Source organism: Gymnoscopelus braueri, assembly GCF_963280865.1.
Source record: "Gymnoscopelus braueri genome assembly, chromosome: 23".
NCBI classification, from domain to species: Eukaryota; Metazoa; Chordata; class Actinopteri; order Myctophiformes; family Myctophidae; genus Gymnoscopelus; species Gymnoscopelus braueri.
This window is the reverse complement of record NC_137625.1, coordinates 32,967,256-32,984,755: the sequence shown is the minus strand read 5'-3', so window position 1 is coordinate 32,984,755 and position 17,500 is coordinate 32,967,256.

Sequence of the window (17,500 nt, the reverse complement as noted above, 5' to 3'; positions counted from 1 at the left end):
AGAGGCTGGCCTGGCTGGCAGTGTGACTATGTCTTTGTTATGAAAATATTGCCCTTCCAACTAAGTATTACCATCTTTGGCCAACAAAACATGGCCTGACTGTAAGTGGGATTATTATTAGGTTAGTAGGGAGGGGCCAAAACTAGTCGCAAATGTATGACGGAATAAAGGGGGGAAACCGTATGGTTGAAAGGTGAAATTCATTGTTTTCTGTCTTAACCTGCACCATAATTGGAGCAGCTTAACCAGCTGGTCCAGTGGTTCTCAAAGTGCAGTCCAGGGCAGGGACCCCCTGGAGTTTCCAAAAATGTGGCACTCCCGTTATAAAGGAATAGAATAAACATTTTAATTCAGTACATTATAAGGAGTCAACTTTATAAGTTGTGAAGTCAGCTGTCAGCGTGCGGTGGAGGTGTGGGGTTGCAATTGTGTGTGTGTGTGTGTGTGTGTGTGTGTGTGTGTGTGTGTGTGTGTGTGTGTGTGTGTGTGTGTGTGTGTGTGTGTGTGTGTGTGTGTGTGTGTGTGTGTGTGTGTATGTGAAGGTTTATGATGTGTAGAGCAAAAACAAAAGGAAAGAACTAAACAAGTCAGCCAGAGGATACCAGGAGGCTGGAGAGCCTTATTATATTTTTGCCCCCTTTTCTCCCCAATTTAGTCGTTATGTCAATTATTCCTTCCCCACACATATATTGTCACTGCTGTTGTTGTGACACTGACACATACTGTACATGTGTGAAATAATGTATTTCCAACCAAAAATGGTTGAATATTTAACACCCAAATGTAGTGTACGGAAAAAATGTTTCTGTTTCGTGTAAGTTGATTATGGCCATTATGATGAATTTTCTGTTGACATGGTTCTCTCATAGGGGTGCTGTGGGAAAAAAGCAGCACATGTAGCAAAATTTCCAGGAAGTGATCACTGATCACTGTGGAAAGCATAGACATATAAAGGTAGACGCCTCCTCTGGCTCTGAAGCGTCGGCATCTCGGACGCACTTCCGCTTCCTCTATGCTTCCGGGGGGCAGCTGGAAATTTCCTTGTGCGTCACAGAAGGGGGCGTTCAGTAGGCCAATCAGAGGCAGGTGGGGGCGGGACAACTAGATTCTGACAAGTCCTGGGAAAGACGCGCTGTGGTTGGCCAGTAGTCAACACACTGTGATTGGCCAGTGCCCGTTCCCCCCGGAAATATGGCGGCCACGTACCAAACGGGTCGCTCCAACGAACTGCAGAGGCCAATGAGGTATCTAGGTTTCTATATCTATGGTGGAAAGGTCCACAGGAAGTGAGGTTCAGGAACAGCTATAAAAGGACAGGAAGTGAGGCGGCGGTTTGTTCTATTTCAGGTACTGTATGAGAAAGAGTGTTTGGTGGTGGTTTGTCAAAGAGACTCTGTTAAGCCAATACTAAACCAGAATCAGGGCTTGTTAAACCACTGAGTAGTGTGGCCGAAGAGCTTTGTGAGGTGGAAGAAAGGAAGTTTGGTCCAGAGAAAATATCTGACGGTTTATGTTCTGAATGAATTCAGAAACAACAGGACAAAAGAACCTCCTGTGGCCTCCTGACTTAAAGGTTGCGTGAGGAATATTCTTTCCCCCCTTTTTTATGCAATGCATTGCCTTTTTATTTGCTGACTTTGCAGATTATTGGATTCTCGGAAAATAAAAGGTCTACAATACTTTTGGATTACTATTGGGAAACGTTACTCTTTGGAGACATTTAAAATAACTTTGCGTTGCGGGACTAAAGATCTGAGTTTGATCATTTTTCATTGGTATTTTGAAGTGTACTGATCCTTTAATTGAATTATTATTTTGTTTGATTAAGATTGGATCAGATCAAATACTGCATTTAATTTCAAAAGCAACAGTTTTGTGTATTCTTTTTGGTCTGCAATACAGTTTGTTTTCAGCATAATAAAGAATTACTGCCGCAGGTACACAACCTTTATTTCTTTAATATAACTCAGACATACAATTTTATGGTTTTGGTTGTTATAATGTATCCAACTGACTCACCTGCCAGTGAGGAGCCCCCAACGGGAAGACTTAGAGCCTTTGTCCTACTCCTCCCGCCCCAACACTCCCTGCTGGCTTTCATGACCTTGATCATTTTTAAGATTTGTATTTTATGTCATCCACAATCACTCCACATGTCATGTCTCTCTCCACTGTCACTTTCAATAACAACCTATCACTGCTATCTTATCACTGTCAGGCTGGAGACACTCAACTGTTCCTCCCCCCCTGCCACTCAGGTGAAAGAGCACATCGCTGCATGTCTGGCTGACATCTCACAGTGGATGTCTTCTCACAACCTCAAGCTGAACCCTAACAAGACCAAAATTATCTTCTTCCCAGGTGAGTCCTGCTCCATGCAGAATGACAGGATCTCACTATTTCCATAGACAACTACCTGGTGGCTTCGGTCACAACGGCCAAGAGCCTTGGTGTTGTCCTGGACAGTCAGCTTTAATTCAAGGCACACATTGCAGCGGCCACTCGATCCTGTATATTTACACTCTATAACATTCAAAGGATCAGACCCTTCCTCAGGAGTCTGCCCAGCTCCTTATCGAGGTCATATCAAAACTTGACTACTGTAACTCTCTCCTTACTGGCCTCCTGGCATGTGCACTTGAGCCCCTCCAAATGATCCAGAATGCTGCAGCATGCCTGGTCTTCAACCAAAATTCATGTTTTTGTTACTTTTATTTTACAATTTACAATTACAATTTAGGCATTTAGCAGACGGTTCCAAATGTAATTTAGATAGCATGTTATTTAGACATGCTATAGGTTCATTGTTTACCTGTTATCCTAGTTTACTGAGGCACTAAGTTGCTCTGGATGAAGAGCGTCTACTAAATGACTACATTGGTTGTCTAGACCAGGGGTTCCCAAACTGGGGGGTCCCCAGATGGTTTGCTTAATGTGGAACATTGCTTTCTCACTCAACAGTAAACAAACCAACATACAGTATAAGTGTATACATGGTATCTGCACATTTCTAAAGTGAAAATTTAAAGACTTTTAACCTACCTCTAAAAAAATTATAATTATTATTATTAACAATGATATGAACCACATTGTCACATATTACCAAAAATAGAGGCAAACATTTTGAAAACGGCAGATCTACAAGCTCACAACGCCTCACAGTGCGAGTGTATCTTCACAATATTTATCTGTGGAACCGAGTCAAACTAAATGTTATGCCTCAACTCCTACAATTCCAAGTGCTTGTCAGGGTAGGGGGGGGGGGTCCCCAGTTTCAAATATGATTATTTTGGGGGGTCCCCAGTTCAAATATGATCATTTTGGGAACACCTGGTCTACACCCTCCCCAACACCAACAGATGGGGTTAGCACTAAGCAGGGGTGAAAAATAAATGAATTAGAAAATGGAGAGACAGACAAACAGACGAGCGTGGCCGTCGCTAAACTCGTTAGTGGATGATGGGGATTTTCCTGTAGCCTAGTAGTCTCTTGGCTCGCGGCGGGCGTCCAATGCACTCAGTCTCACCATCCATGCTTTTCCCGACAGCGTAACCCAGAATCACGCTCCCACCACTGGCTCGTTGGCCTGCAGCCGCCTCTGTTTCGCCACAGTTCACAGTTCGACAACAACAGATGTGTGGATGGGGATGAGTGTTGAATGTGAAATACAGAAAATGGCTTCCAGAGGGCGAGAGGACGACTCTCACAGCTACCACAGTAACCATGGTACCCAATGAGTATATATCTCCTGTGTGTGTGTGTGTGTGTGTGTGTGTGTGTGTGTGTGTGTGTGTGTGTGTGTGTGTGTGCGTGTGTGTGTGTGTGTGTGTGTGTGTGTGCGTGCACACGCCCGTGTGTGCATGAGTGAGTGCATCTGTCTGTCTGTGTGTGCTGCTAGTATGTGTGTGTGTGTACGTGCGTGTACGTTTATGCATACATTTGTGTGTCCACAGTACTGTATTTAAGAGCTTGTGTGAATATACTGTATGTTTGTATACATGAATGCAGATGTGTGTGTGAGTAGTAAGATAGGGGTGGTTATATTGTTCTATGGGATCAAAGGTCACCTATTCATAATTTCAATTCTATTGTTTATAGGTCATAATTCTTTTGTTTCATAGAACAAAGGGTTTCTTTAGAAATCTGATATGGGGGTTATGTGAACCATGAGGAGTGGGGGCTGTCTGGGGTGAGGTCATACAGGGGTGAATGCATTGTGTACATTATGTCTTTTGTTAAGTGTTTTATTATTAACCCCCCTCTGTCATCAGTTACCTATCACTCAAGTCTCCATTGTAATATGATCTAGCCTCCCTCTGTCGTAAGGGGATGGGTGTGTGTATGGTTTGTATATAAGATCTCCACTAGATTCTGTTCAGTATCTTTGCAGACCTACATACTATCTATTCTAACTCTACCACCCGTGCGTCTCTGCTAACTGAAATGGATTCTGTTGATTCTTCAGGTACGTTAGATCATAAACATACTCCTTCTAGTGCTGATGCTAAGCTCGCTGGAGATTTGTGCTATGCACCTAAAAAGAAGTATCATGGAATCCGGCGTACTATGAGTAAAGACTCTGATCTACACATAGTGCACAATGGCGCGGACAGGTGTGTGTATGATTTTAAATACAAGGAGGGGGTCATTACCCTGAGTAATGGGGATTTGGGGTGTTATGGTATGCCTTATAAATCCTTAGATCTCACAATGGATGTTAGAGACTGGGCTATTTTCCGGAACTGGGTTTCTGTGGAATTGAATAAGGATAGGGATATTCTCTATCACACCCGTGATGCTCTATCATGGAATAACCCGTTTAATAATAGATGTTATATGATTGAGGGAGATAGAATTGCTAAGCCCAGTGATGGATGCATTACTTTCCATCATCGGTATTCTGCTGATGGTCGAGTACAGAGTATTAAAAACCCTGAGGGGGTGATCACTAAATTGTATCTAGACTTCCACGATCCAGAGATGTATGATATGAGAATCCAATTTGTCATACAGTGGTGTGATTGGGACGGTCTGCAGTGCATGTTCGATCAGATTGATGAATCTATCCGAGGAGGATCTTTCGGCAGAGAGTACGAATGCATCAGGAGAAAAATTCTTTACGGCGATAGGCCGTCTAGCTACTATGATGATTTGTATACCGATTCTATCCTGCCTGGGGCGGAGCTCAAGAGAAGACTTGACTTCTTCTGAATGTCAATAATGGTAAATAATGGATGCATATTATTATTATTATTTATATACGAATACTTTTTATTTATTTTATTTCTGTGTAATAATTCTGTCCTATATTTCACCCCATCAAGGCATCCTCCCCTCCGAGCTGTGCACCCCAACGGACAACGCTGTGGATTATACAGGACCTTTAGAAGACAACAGCACACTCGATCAGTGGATATATGAATACGGACAAAGCCTAGGATCGCAAAATCTGACATTCCTACACACCCCTGAGGAAGACTCTACAACTACCGTCCCTCGTAAGGAACCTTCTCATCTAGAGATTGAAGCGGATGCTGAGGAGAACGCCCACGCATTTGGTGTAGCTGATGATGACATCCAGAAGGATGTACGCCTGGGGGTAGAGGACATTACACTGTTGAGAGGTGTGTTAGGATTGATTTTGGAGACTGTGATTGGGAGGGAGCTAGTGGAATCATGCTATGGTTGCAGGGTAGATCACCCTAGCCAGCTGCAGCATAGCTGTTTGAATGAGCCAGATGCATTTTATTTTGAGAAAGGTTATGATAATATATGTGATAAAGTGTTTAGATCCTCATTGAGTTCAGCTTTAGTCTATGCATTGAAGAGGCTGCGTAATAAGGAGGTCTGTGCCCATAGAATTCTAGGAGTGATCGATGCTATTCTCTGCGAGTGGCGCGCTGAACCACACATTATTGAGAAGTTGAGAGATGAAAGAGATATTATCATTAACACCATTATGATCAACCACACATCGTTGCATTGTCTTAGTATGTGGAGAGAAGACCCTCCGAGGTCTCCATAACGATCTTCGTCCTAATGGGTTTGTCACATAGTAACGATGTATCTGTTTGTAAACACCTTATTTCGTTAATGAATGCCTTAATTAAACATTCTACAAAACCTGGTGAGATTTCAGTATATCCTAAAGGTTATGATATGTTTAGAAAACATCTTCAGTATGTAAAAACTATGAATGTACAATATATAGAACTGTTATCTAAGTATGTAGGCCCTCATGGATATCCTATTAATAATAGAACCGTGAGAGATGTAGTGGCACATTTTTTTATTCTACAAACAAAATGTTCAAATAATGTGGGTAATGTTATATGTATATGTGCTTATATTACTGATATGTGTATATTAAGTATTAGTCATGGTGTACATGAGTGCCCTATGGATATTGTGGAGTATACAGCACAGAAGCTGGTTGAATTAGATCTATTAACATGCACAAAATATGTGGCTATGTTAGATGATAGAATATGTTTTTAATCAATGAATTGTAAATAAAAGCTGTAAAATGCGTATGCCTGCACTCATTTGTGTTTACGGTGTCAAGATGGAAGGTGTATTACAGAAAGTTTATTACGATGTATCCAACCCTGGGGGTCTAGGAGGGATGCCCCGTCTGATCAGTGCTGTTAAAGTGAAAGAGGGGTCAGCTCCTAAAGTCCCGCAAGTTAAAACATGGTTAGCAAAGCAAGACGTATACACATTACACGCCCCCGCGGCAAAACGTTTTCAGAGAAATAGAGTATTTGTGTATGGCATAGATAAGCAGTTTCAAGCTGATCTTGTAGATATGGGGGCATACTCTAAAGAAAATGATGGATATAAATACATCTTAACATGTATAGATGTTTTTTCCAAATATGCGTGGGTTAGACCCCTAACCCACAAGACTGGGTTGTGTGTCACAAAAGCCTTTAAGGATATATTATGTGAAGGCCGCATCCCTAAGAATCTCCAAACAGATGCTGGGGGTGAGTTTTATAATAGGCATTTTCAGCAACTGATGGCGGACTATGGTATTAATCATTTCTCAACTGGTAATGAGACAAAATGCGGTTTTATTGAACGCCTAAATCGGTCGATTAAAACGCATATGTGGCGATATCTAACATCTGTCAACTCACGACGATATATAGATGTTATCCAAGAATTTGCCGATGCCTACAACAATTCGTACCATAGGACTATTAAGATGGCTCCTGCGGATGTAACAACGGCTAATGAGAAAGAGATATTCAACATAGTGTATAAGCAGAAGCAAGTCACCCCCTCTATAATTAAGTATAGGGTGGGAGAAACAGTGCGCATATCAAAATATAGAGGGGTGTTTCGAAAGGGTTATGAGCAGACATACACAGACGAATTCTACAGAATAACAGAATGTATACCCAGGACACCTCCTGTCTACAAACTACAGGATACAGCTGGTGAAGACATCCAGGGGACATTTTATGATAAGGAGCTGCAAAGAGTTATAATAGATAAGCATAAAGTATTCAAGATAGAAAAGATTATAAAAAAGAAAAAGACCAGAGGAAAAAGCTTGGTTCTAGTGAAATGGTTGGGGTGGGGTGTGAAGTTCAATTCATGGATTCCTGAAAGACAGATTGTCGATATATAGTATAGGCCGTGTTATGATTACGTGAAGGATTATTGCCGTATAAAGGCTTAGTCCGAAAAGTGTATATGATCATAAGAGAACAGTTGACGTACTATCATACTATGGAGAGTAAGGGTTTCTATATAACGCTGCCTAGTAATGCCTCTGCTGATGTTTATCCTGCCAACAAAATATGGAATTATAAAACAAAATTGGCTAAGCCTATAATTCTCAAAGAACCATATGAAGTTGGATTAATAGAATTACAATATCCTCGTAATTGGAGCAGTTTTCCCATGGACGATGGGTGGATATCTTTTACAGATCATAAGGATGGCAAATCTGTGAACTATAATCTATCTATGGGTCATTATGACAGTATATCCAGGGTTATTAAAGAGATAAATAACATTCTAACCGGAGATATCATTACGAAGAGAGTTACTATGATGTATAATGCCATAAAAAATAAAGTATTTTTCATGGGGGCTGATGGTATGACTGTCAAATTTAGAGGCCGTTTAGCACATATTCTAGGATTTGACCCCGGGGCTTCATTTGAAATTCTCCAAAACCATGGCATCCAGTATGCGCCACACCCCGCAGACATCTACGGAGGCTGCTATAATATCTACATATATACAGATATTGTGGATTATCAACTTGTGGGGGACAGTTACGTCCCTCTTCTCCGAAGTATAAATATCGCTGACGACGCCAGACGCATACCAAATCTGATATATGATAAGCCACACTACACGGCTATAGCAACCTCCGTCATAGGTGACATAGAGATATCTTTGAAGACGGATCAAAACCAAGACGTAGCTTTCACATACGGAAAGGTTGTAGCTAAACTACACTTTAGACCTGTAAGACACCACTTTTAGATATAGAATCATTATGAGAGGTTCCCCATATATTAGTGATGCCGGTCGCTATATGACCTATTATGCGAATCAGGCTGGAACAGCACTACCAGGGTTTTCAGGCAGTCCTACACAGTATGGGACAGGTCTTGGAGGAGTTTTCAGGAATCTTTTTAGATTCGCACTACCACTTTTAAAGAGAGGGTTCAATATCGCTACACCTCATTTAAAAACGGCAGCAAAGAATATCGCGGGGGATGTGGTCACGCGCATAGTGGCCAGGGCTACAGCCCCGAAACAGGATGGCTCAGGCCTAGTAGTATATGCCAGGCGTGGTCTAAAACGACCCCCACAAAACCATGCACAGGGGAGGGCTCATAAGCGCAGTAAGGCAGTTAAAAGAACCCCCAAAGGTCGAAATAAGCCAAAAGCTAAACGGAGAGCTTCCAGGAACATAAGAAAGGGGCATAAAGATATTTTTTAGAATAATCCATCGACATGTCACTGCTTCATAATCTATCAGAGGAGTGCGTTAAAAGTGAATTGGACCTCTTCACGCTGCCTTTGACCCAGACATCTATAGAAAGGTCTACATATCATGAGATCTCCACCATCAGTGCAATTACTCCGACTGGCCCGCTTGAGTTTTTTATTGCCGCGAGCAGTGAAGACTACATAGACCTTAATAACACCTATATCCATATACAAGCCAAAATCACTAATGCTGATGGATCAAATCTCGCCGCGGACGCCCAAGTGGGGTTTGTCAATTATCCTGGTTGTTCTCTATTCTCACAAGTGGATATCATGCTAGCGGACAATTTAATAACACACTCTTCCAGCACATATCCTTACAGAGGTCTTTTTGAATGTCTGCTGAATTATGGACCAGACAGTTTATCTACGCAATTCTCTCTGGGTCTGTTCGTTAAAGATACTTGCCATAAAATGGACGAAAGTAATCCTGCGGGTGACAACGCTGGCTACACAGAGAGGGCATCGTATACAGCAGAGAGTAATGTTGTGGACATCATAGCGCCCGTACATTCAGACATGTTTTTTCAGGAGAAAATGCTGATATCTGGTGTGGACTTAAAGATTAAATTCATCCGTTCAAAAGATGACTTCTGTTTAATGGCAACCACCCCTGGAGACGCTCATAAAGTTTCGATCATATCTGCTAGCTTGTATATAAAGAAGGTAACTGTGGCACCAGGAGTGAGATTAGCCCATGCTCGAGCTCACGGACAGACGACGATTAAATACCCTATTGACAGGACTTGTCTGAAGACGGTATCTATACCTGCAGGAACACGCGTGTGTAACCAGGATAATTTATTCCTGGGCCAAATACCTAAGTTTCTTGTAATAGCCTACGTTGACAACGAAGCATTCACAGGAAGTTATGAGCGTAATCCCTTCAATTTTCAGCATTTCGACACTGAATACATAGGTCTCTATGCTGACGGCCATTCATACCCGGGAAAGCCTTTTCAGCCCACCTTTAATAATGCGCAATACGGTAGAGAATATTACCAACTGATACAAGCCACTGGTCGCCATCTAAAAGATAGAGGACTTGCTATCACAAGAAATGATTTTGGGGGTGGCTACACATTATTCTGCTTCAATTTAGAAGCTGACGAAGGCTGCGGACAGCATGTGTCCCTTATTCGTTCAGGGAATGTGAGGCTTGAAGCAAGATTCAGGACCCCATTAGCGAGAACAGTCACTATGATATGTTATGCAATTTTCGATTCAGTTATTGAGGTCTCTAATCGTAGACAAGTACTGCTTGACTACCATTGAGTATAACACCAGTTGGTATGAATACTGTAGAGTTAACGAGCATACTTAAAAAGAAGATTCATATAAATACATATTTCTTGGGGGTTTTAGCATGTGACCAATTACCCCACAAAGTTGTTAGTATACCGGCTATGGTTGTAGTTAATACTCATCCATCAACAATGCCAGGCGATCACTGGTTGGCTATTTATATATCAGATGATAGTCACGGTTATTTCTTTGACTCCTTTGGTAATACTCCTGAATCATTCCCTACAGATATATATAGCTTTCTTAAACGTAATTGTACCTGTGTATCCCATTCTAGCAGACAGGTTCAGGAAAATCATGCAACGACATGTGGTCAGCATTCTGTATTTTTTCTGTGTAACATTCAGAAGTATCAGTCATATCAGCGAGTTATGAGTATGTATAGGAGTAATATGCAGTGTAATGATGTAATGGTATGCAAGTTTGTTAGCAAAATTCGACCTGGTCTATGTAGAGATCATTATTTCCCATGTATACAGAGTGTGCATCATGATAAACATTGCAGATGATATGATTTTATTATATATATTATTATTATTTTTACCTGTGTGTGTAATCTATGTGATGCATGTACTGTGTTAAGAACGAATGCGTGAATAAAAGAAACAATGAAAAGACCAGTCGTTGTCTATTTTTATTATTTTTTTTTTATTTTTAAGAAGTTACAAAAGTCACAATACGTATTCACAACAAGCCATCTAATACATTCATAATGTGTTCACATCTTTATTATCACAATCATGATCAGCATACATCATATATAGCCAAGATGGGGTACAGATAAGGGTAACATAGAGAATGAATCATGATATAAAGAAAAAAAAAAAAAAAAAAAAAAAACAAGCAAACAAGTAAAACACAACAAATTTAAAAAAAAAAAAAAAATAAATAAAAAAAAATAAGACATAGTACTATCATCATACAACCATATGATTCCACTGAGTATCTAGCTAAAGCAAAACAATGAAAAGAAAATATAAAGAATACAATTTTTAAAAGAAAAAAACAAAACAAAACTATGATAGTATTTGATGCATAATACCTATCAGTACTCTATCCACGAATCCCCTACACTCTTTCTTTTAAGCTTCCGTTTGCTAGAAGATAATCTAGTAGGAGGCTCATAATCTGTATCCTCCCTAATAGGAGTATTAATACCTGGCTTTAGTTTCATAATGAACTGTCTGACATGGGCGTTAGGCACTGATGATAACGGAATATTCAAAGCAGCCATACTCCTTAAAAAATCAACCCATCCTGCAGGCCTCTTTTCATCACTCATCCCCTGTGATGTTGTGATATGTTTAATCAGATCAAAAATATGTGAACCACGTACAACATTGCCATTGACTACCAGCTCGCCCTGAGACGTCCATGTCACCATATCCTTTGATTTACTCAGCATTTCTGCTATGTGTTGTGCATTACCCCTATTTCTTTGTGGCATATGACTATTAATATCTCTCAAGAGAGTGTCGTCTCCTTGCAATTCACTATGATCTCCGTTAACATATCCATTGGATACTCTTTCCGAGGGTGGTAGTGTTAACGATAGAACACTTTTTTCGTTGTCTTTCTGCCTAATTATAGACAAATATCTGTGTAAGACAGCTGTATATTTTTTAGCTTTCAAATACAGATCTGCTTCGGGGGTATTTAAGACATCCATTATCACTTTATCTAATTCATTCTCAGCCACTTGTCTAATGGAATCTTGTGATGACGATGATTGCTGCCTGAGATTATCCAACTGTCTTTGGGGCACCAAGAACATTTTCTGCACATGATCCATGGTGTGTAATGATTATTTCCGTGAAAAAAGGCTAGATATAAATGGGATAGCAGCCGCTAGCAGAGGTATAAAAAACCCGTTTCCTTCCTGATTAATCACTTTCTTTTTTCTAGAAAGCTTAATTTTCTTATCAGCTATAAGGCGCACTTTCGCTTTTTTCTTATGCAGTTGTGTGTACTGCTTAGCTGATAAAGGGATAGTGCCCTGTAATACATTTAATGCTATCTCACACAATGCATTCATTAAGTCGGTGCCAGCATTGTTTAGAATAACTCTCCTCTGCAGGGGTGTAGCTCTATATAGCTTCTGTATGAGTACAAGATTTCTACGCATGCGTGCAGACATGACTATGTATTGGGCTTTCTGGGGATATACACTGTCGGGTTCTCGGATAACAAATCTGCTCTGAGGCGTAAGCAGTCCGGTGTTCGGGGTTTAAAGTCAATGAGTAAATAACCAAAAGGACCACTCGTCGCATCATTAAATGCCTGTAGAAAATATTTTGTGTTCCCAGGAAACATCTGTCTTGCTAGTAATGTTATCTGCCCCTTGTCCCTAACATTCTTAAAAACAACAATATACGATGAATTTAAGCTTATTGTCCTGCTAGATTTTCCTTGCATAAATAGATTCTGTACTAGATAAATACAGCTGAGATTCCTATGATGAACATATTTTGTGAATACATTTTGGACCTCAATATTCTGGCTGGCTTCCACCATGACATCATCTATAATCAATAAATTGTGTGCTTCGGAGGGGAGTAATGAATCATCACACAGGGATTCTGGGATTCCCTGAACAAAGTTTATATGTCTAATCTTCAATAACTGATCATATAACGGTTGCCAACATGAATATATATAAACAATATTGTCCAGCTTCACAGATATTATCTTTTCAGCATTTTCAATAATGTTTTTCACAAAAAACGATTTACCGCTATTACTAGGGCCTGAAACCAGCATGCTGAACGGATGTTCTAGTTTTCCATGAAAATCTCCAGCGTCTTTACACGATAAGTTATTAGAAGCCATAAGGTAGAGTTGTGAAATCAGGAAATACTCGACGTTTGTTGTACACTACTCTGGCTTTTTTTACAACTGATGCGTTTTTTAGGAGTAAGTTAAACTTATCTCTCTTGATGGTATCTGTCTGTGTGTATAGGCACTCATCCTGATTGGATACAAATGATTTGACAAGTCTTTTTAGTGCTTCGGCCGTTACAATCTCAGAGTTTCTGGGGGATAAGGTTATACCCTTCCATTTAACAATTGTCTTGTTAGCATGTGTCCTGTAAGCGTATGTTTTTGGTCCACCGGAAACAAATTCCACAATATAGTCCCCATCGTCAAGTTCATTTGTTAAATCCCCCAGATATGGCCCTATGGTTGGCTCCCATTGCCCCTCATCTGACACATATATGGCTGAGTCCGTGTCAACGTACAAAATTCTATGGGACAGTTTATCCATAAGGTCGTACAAAGCTAGTCGGGCGTAAGCTGTGGTGAAAGCACCGATGAAAACATTAACATCTGGCATTCTAGAAACCCCAGGCTTGTCGTAACAATACTGCACCATCGCGATAGTTGGTGTAATGAAATTAAACTGTTTTACTACATAGTCTGACAAAAACATCAGCTCTGCAAATCTAGATGTGCTAGATACTAGCTCTGTGACAGGTTTATCACTGTTCATACAGAACCGCCCCCATAATGAATTAAGCAATAGCTTGTTACAATTCCTAACAGCCTTATTGACAACAATTTTGCTATGATCTAACAGTATTCCCTCTTTCTCCAAATAACTATTAATATAGCTATCTTCTTCTTCACGGGTAGTTACCCCCTGTGGAAAACCACTTGCTTGTTGCTTCATACGAAGAAACGTATTGACATAACCCTTAAACAGATCTGTAGAGGTGTTGCTAAAATGCCATATTTCATCTATTTTAACAATATCATATTTTTTTTCAACAGCTTTTTCAAGCTCTACAGTTGTCCAGACACCTGACAACATCCTTTCCTCTGGGGTATGATTACACTTGCTGGTCTGATTCATAACCTCAGCACAGGTACGACATAGTGGAAACATCAGCTTATTATTACATTTATATGGCAGTACAGGGTGATATAATGATCTCGGCGGTGATACTGTACATCTCACAAAGCCAAAGTATTCACTTAAAGGCAAGAAGGGTGGTTTTAAAAATATTTCCGGATGGCCGGTGGGGTATATCTTGGTTGACTGAACGAAGGGATATAGTGACGTAAAATCCACGTAGCTGATTTTCTGTTTTCCCTGGACTTTATGGTGAAGTTTAATTGCGTTTGTGCGCCCCCCAAATAATGCATCTCTGGGGTTTAACCTTATGGTTTTTGCATAAGTTCTCATAAATGCTATCACCTTGGGATCCGTCTTTTTCAGACGAATCCAGTCACACTCCCACATAGGTATGATCTTAAGTTTGTGATCCCTTCTTAAAGCAATCTGTCTACCGACGGTGGTTTGCTGTAGCCGTTCATATGGGATTTTAGTAAAAGGGTTCGCCCCACTATGACGACACTTTTTACATCCGTGGTGTATGCATCCATAAAAAGAAAAGGCCGTGTGTGATGTTGAATCGTAACCATCAACATGGTATCTACCGAATTGTTTCTCACCACCACTTAGAGCGTGCTGTATAGTTATACGTTTACGATATGCCATATACTCTAACCATTCTATTGAGACATCCGAATAAGCCTTATTCTGACCCAGGTATCCCCCTTCAAACGTTAGAGCAATGGTATTCTCTGGTAAAAAAAGAGTTTTATACACACCCATACAGCTAGCTGCTAGAGTAGTAAATGCAAAAGGGTCAATAGATGTGCTAGTCATGAACGCTGCCCGATATAGACTACACGCTTTCTGGAGAACGACAACATCATTCTGACAGTAGTGAGCTAGTTCCTTCTGTAAATCAAACACACCGTCTTTAACCGTTATGTACCACTCCATAAAAATGTCCTTGTCTATATCAGACAGATCGTCAAATCCATAGAAGCCCTTATCTGGGTAAGAGCCTCTGTAGTCTGCATTTTCCCGAATATTAAATTTGTGTGGGAAAAATCCTTTTAATGCATCGGAGAAGCCCATGGCCGCAGGTGTATTTGCTAGCTTCATAGGCATGAAGCTATATGAATCCAGCCACCGCTGCTTGTAGTCTCCATCATTAATAAGTGTTATGCGGCCGCCTCTCGTTATTAATGAGGGTGTCTGTTTTTGTCTGATTAGTTCTTTTAAAACTAAAAAGTTGTCGAAGCCTGACGCATTGTGGGCTATTAGACTGTAGCCGACATATTGATCTGTTCTGTAGTGTCTAATAAACTTCTCTACACAGTCAATCCCATCAAAACCCTCCATAGTGCCATTACACGTTGCCGCACAATAATTTGCCTCATGAACGCCATTGTGATACCGTGTTTCAAAGTCATAATAAATGTATTTATCACTGGGGCTTTCTACTATTTTAAGAGGATGTATATAACATTGATGTTTAATATCCTCAAACAAGGGCTCATGACAATGTATACACACAATTGGTGCACATGTATGTACCGTAGGCACTTGTTCACCTTCTCTGGTTCTTATTTTACTTAGAGTTCTGTACACTGTATGACAATCTGTACACTCTCTAACCTTGTCACAAGGGCTCATGTTGAATTTTTGTGACACCTGTTTATGCCTTCTGTAACATCCTTCAGATTTACACACCCTGTTACACACCGTACATACGATGGTATCTCCCCAGCCGTCACATGCTGAATAACATACACGGCAGACATATTTGCAGTGATGTCGGATCTGGTCGTTATATCTACCATAACACCAGGGGCATATATAACTAACTCCAAAAAAAGCTGGGCGCTTAGTGATGAGGCAATAATGACCATCGTGTAAATACAGCCATATAGCATTATCCGTTGGAGGTCTGCTAGTTTCAAAAGTGGTTAATAGCTTTTCTCCCTCGGCATGAAAAAAAATAACTATTTTCACATTCAAGTGATCTTCAAAAGCAGCAATATCGCTCTGACCGATGCTACGTGTCTCAGCAAACCCTAGCGCAGTGTGTAGCTGCATGGCCCACACCCCCCGCACTGCCTCCGAATATTTTGGATGCATGGCCATTGCCATACAGAGAGAAAAGCATACGTTATTGTTATTCTCAGGTATGTAGAGAGCCGTGGCATTTTTACTCAATATATCGTCATAAAGGGTTCTACCAAGTTTCCGACGACGTTTAGGCCAATCTCCTCCTCCTCCACCTCTTCGGTCATGAGCGATAGATACATTGAGATATAGCTCATCATCTGCCATAATAGCATCATTACTTTGTAAGACCTTAGTTACCTCATTCAGAAAGCTATCAGCGTCATATTCATCGCCACGGTCAATAAAGGCTTGAACATCTCCAGCTAGTGTAGGACCTGTCAGTACTACACTCATCACACTACCATCTTCAACATAACTTGCTACTCTATGCATAGCAGCTGTAAATATGTTGGATATCAGAAGAGGAATTCTTTCAATATCATCTGTAGGAATCTGTCTAAAATCAATGCGTTGTCTTACTTCAACCCCATTGAAATGGGGTGCTTGTATTACATGCAAACCTGTATCTATTGCATGCAAACCTGTATCTATTGCACCGGGGGCGTCAACGTCTCCCCCAACCTGTAAATCGCCACCAGCAAGTCCACCCCCTTGCTGGATCATACCCCCATCGGCTGTATCCGCATAGCTGTTGTTATCAGCAATGTTACTGAAAGGCCCCATATTCGTAGACGAATATTCGTTATCATCATTGTCTAATACTGGCATGGTCACTCCTAGAATGTCAGGGTAATAAGGCTCGTTGGCATTAGAGACATCCATAAACTGTTCTGGGTTTTCTTCTACATCTCTGTACTGATTTAAAGCTAATTTTGTGACTTCTTGATCTACTGCAATACCACCTATCACGCTTCTGAGAGTGTCTAATACTGGTGTGGTCACTCCTAGGGTGTCGGGGGTGGATTCATATACATTATGGATCTCCATATCCTGTTCTGTAGCCGCTATTTCATCCCTATAACGTTTTAGAGCTAAACCTGTGACTTTTTGATCTACGGTTATACCTCCTAATAAAGTACTAAGACTATTTAGCATTGGGGGTATGGTGCTACTTGGTTGAGCCATTTTTGTAGTGTATTATGATATGATATGTACTGCTTGTTATGTATTTAGCAAAGTTACAAGATGAAAAGTAAAATACTGCCAAGAAAAAAATGTAAAAAAATTACACACACACACACACACACACACACACACACACACACACACACACACACACACACACAC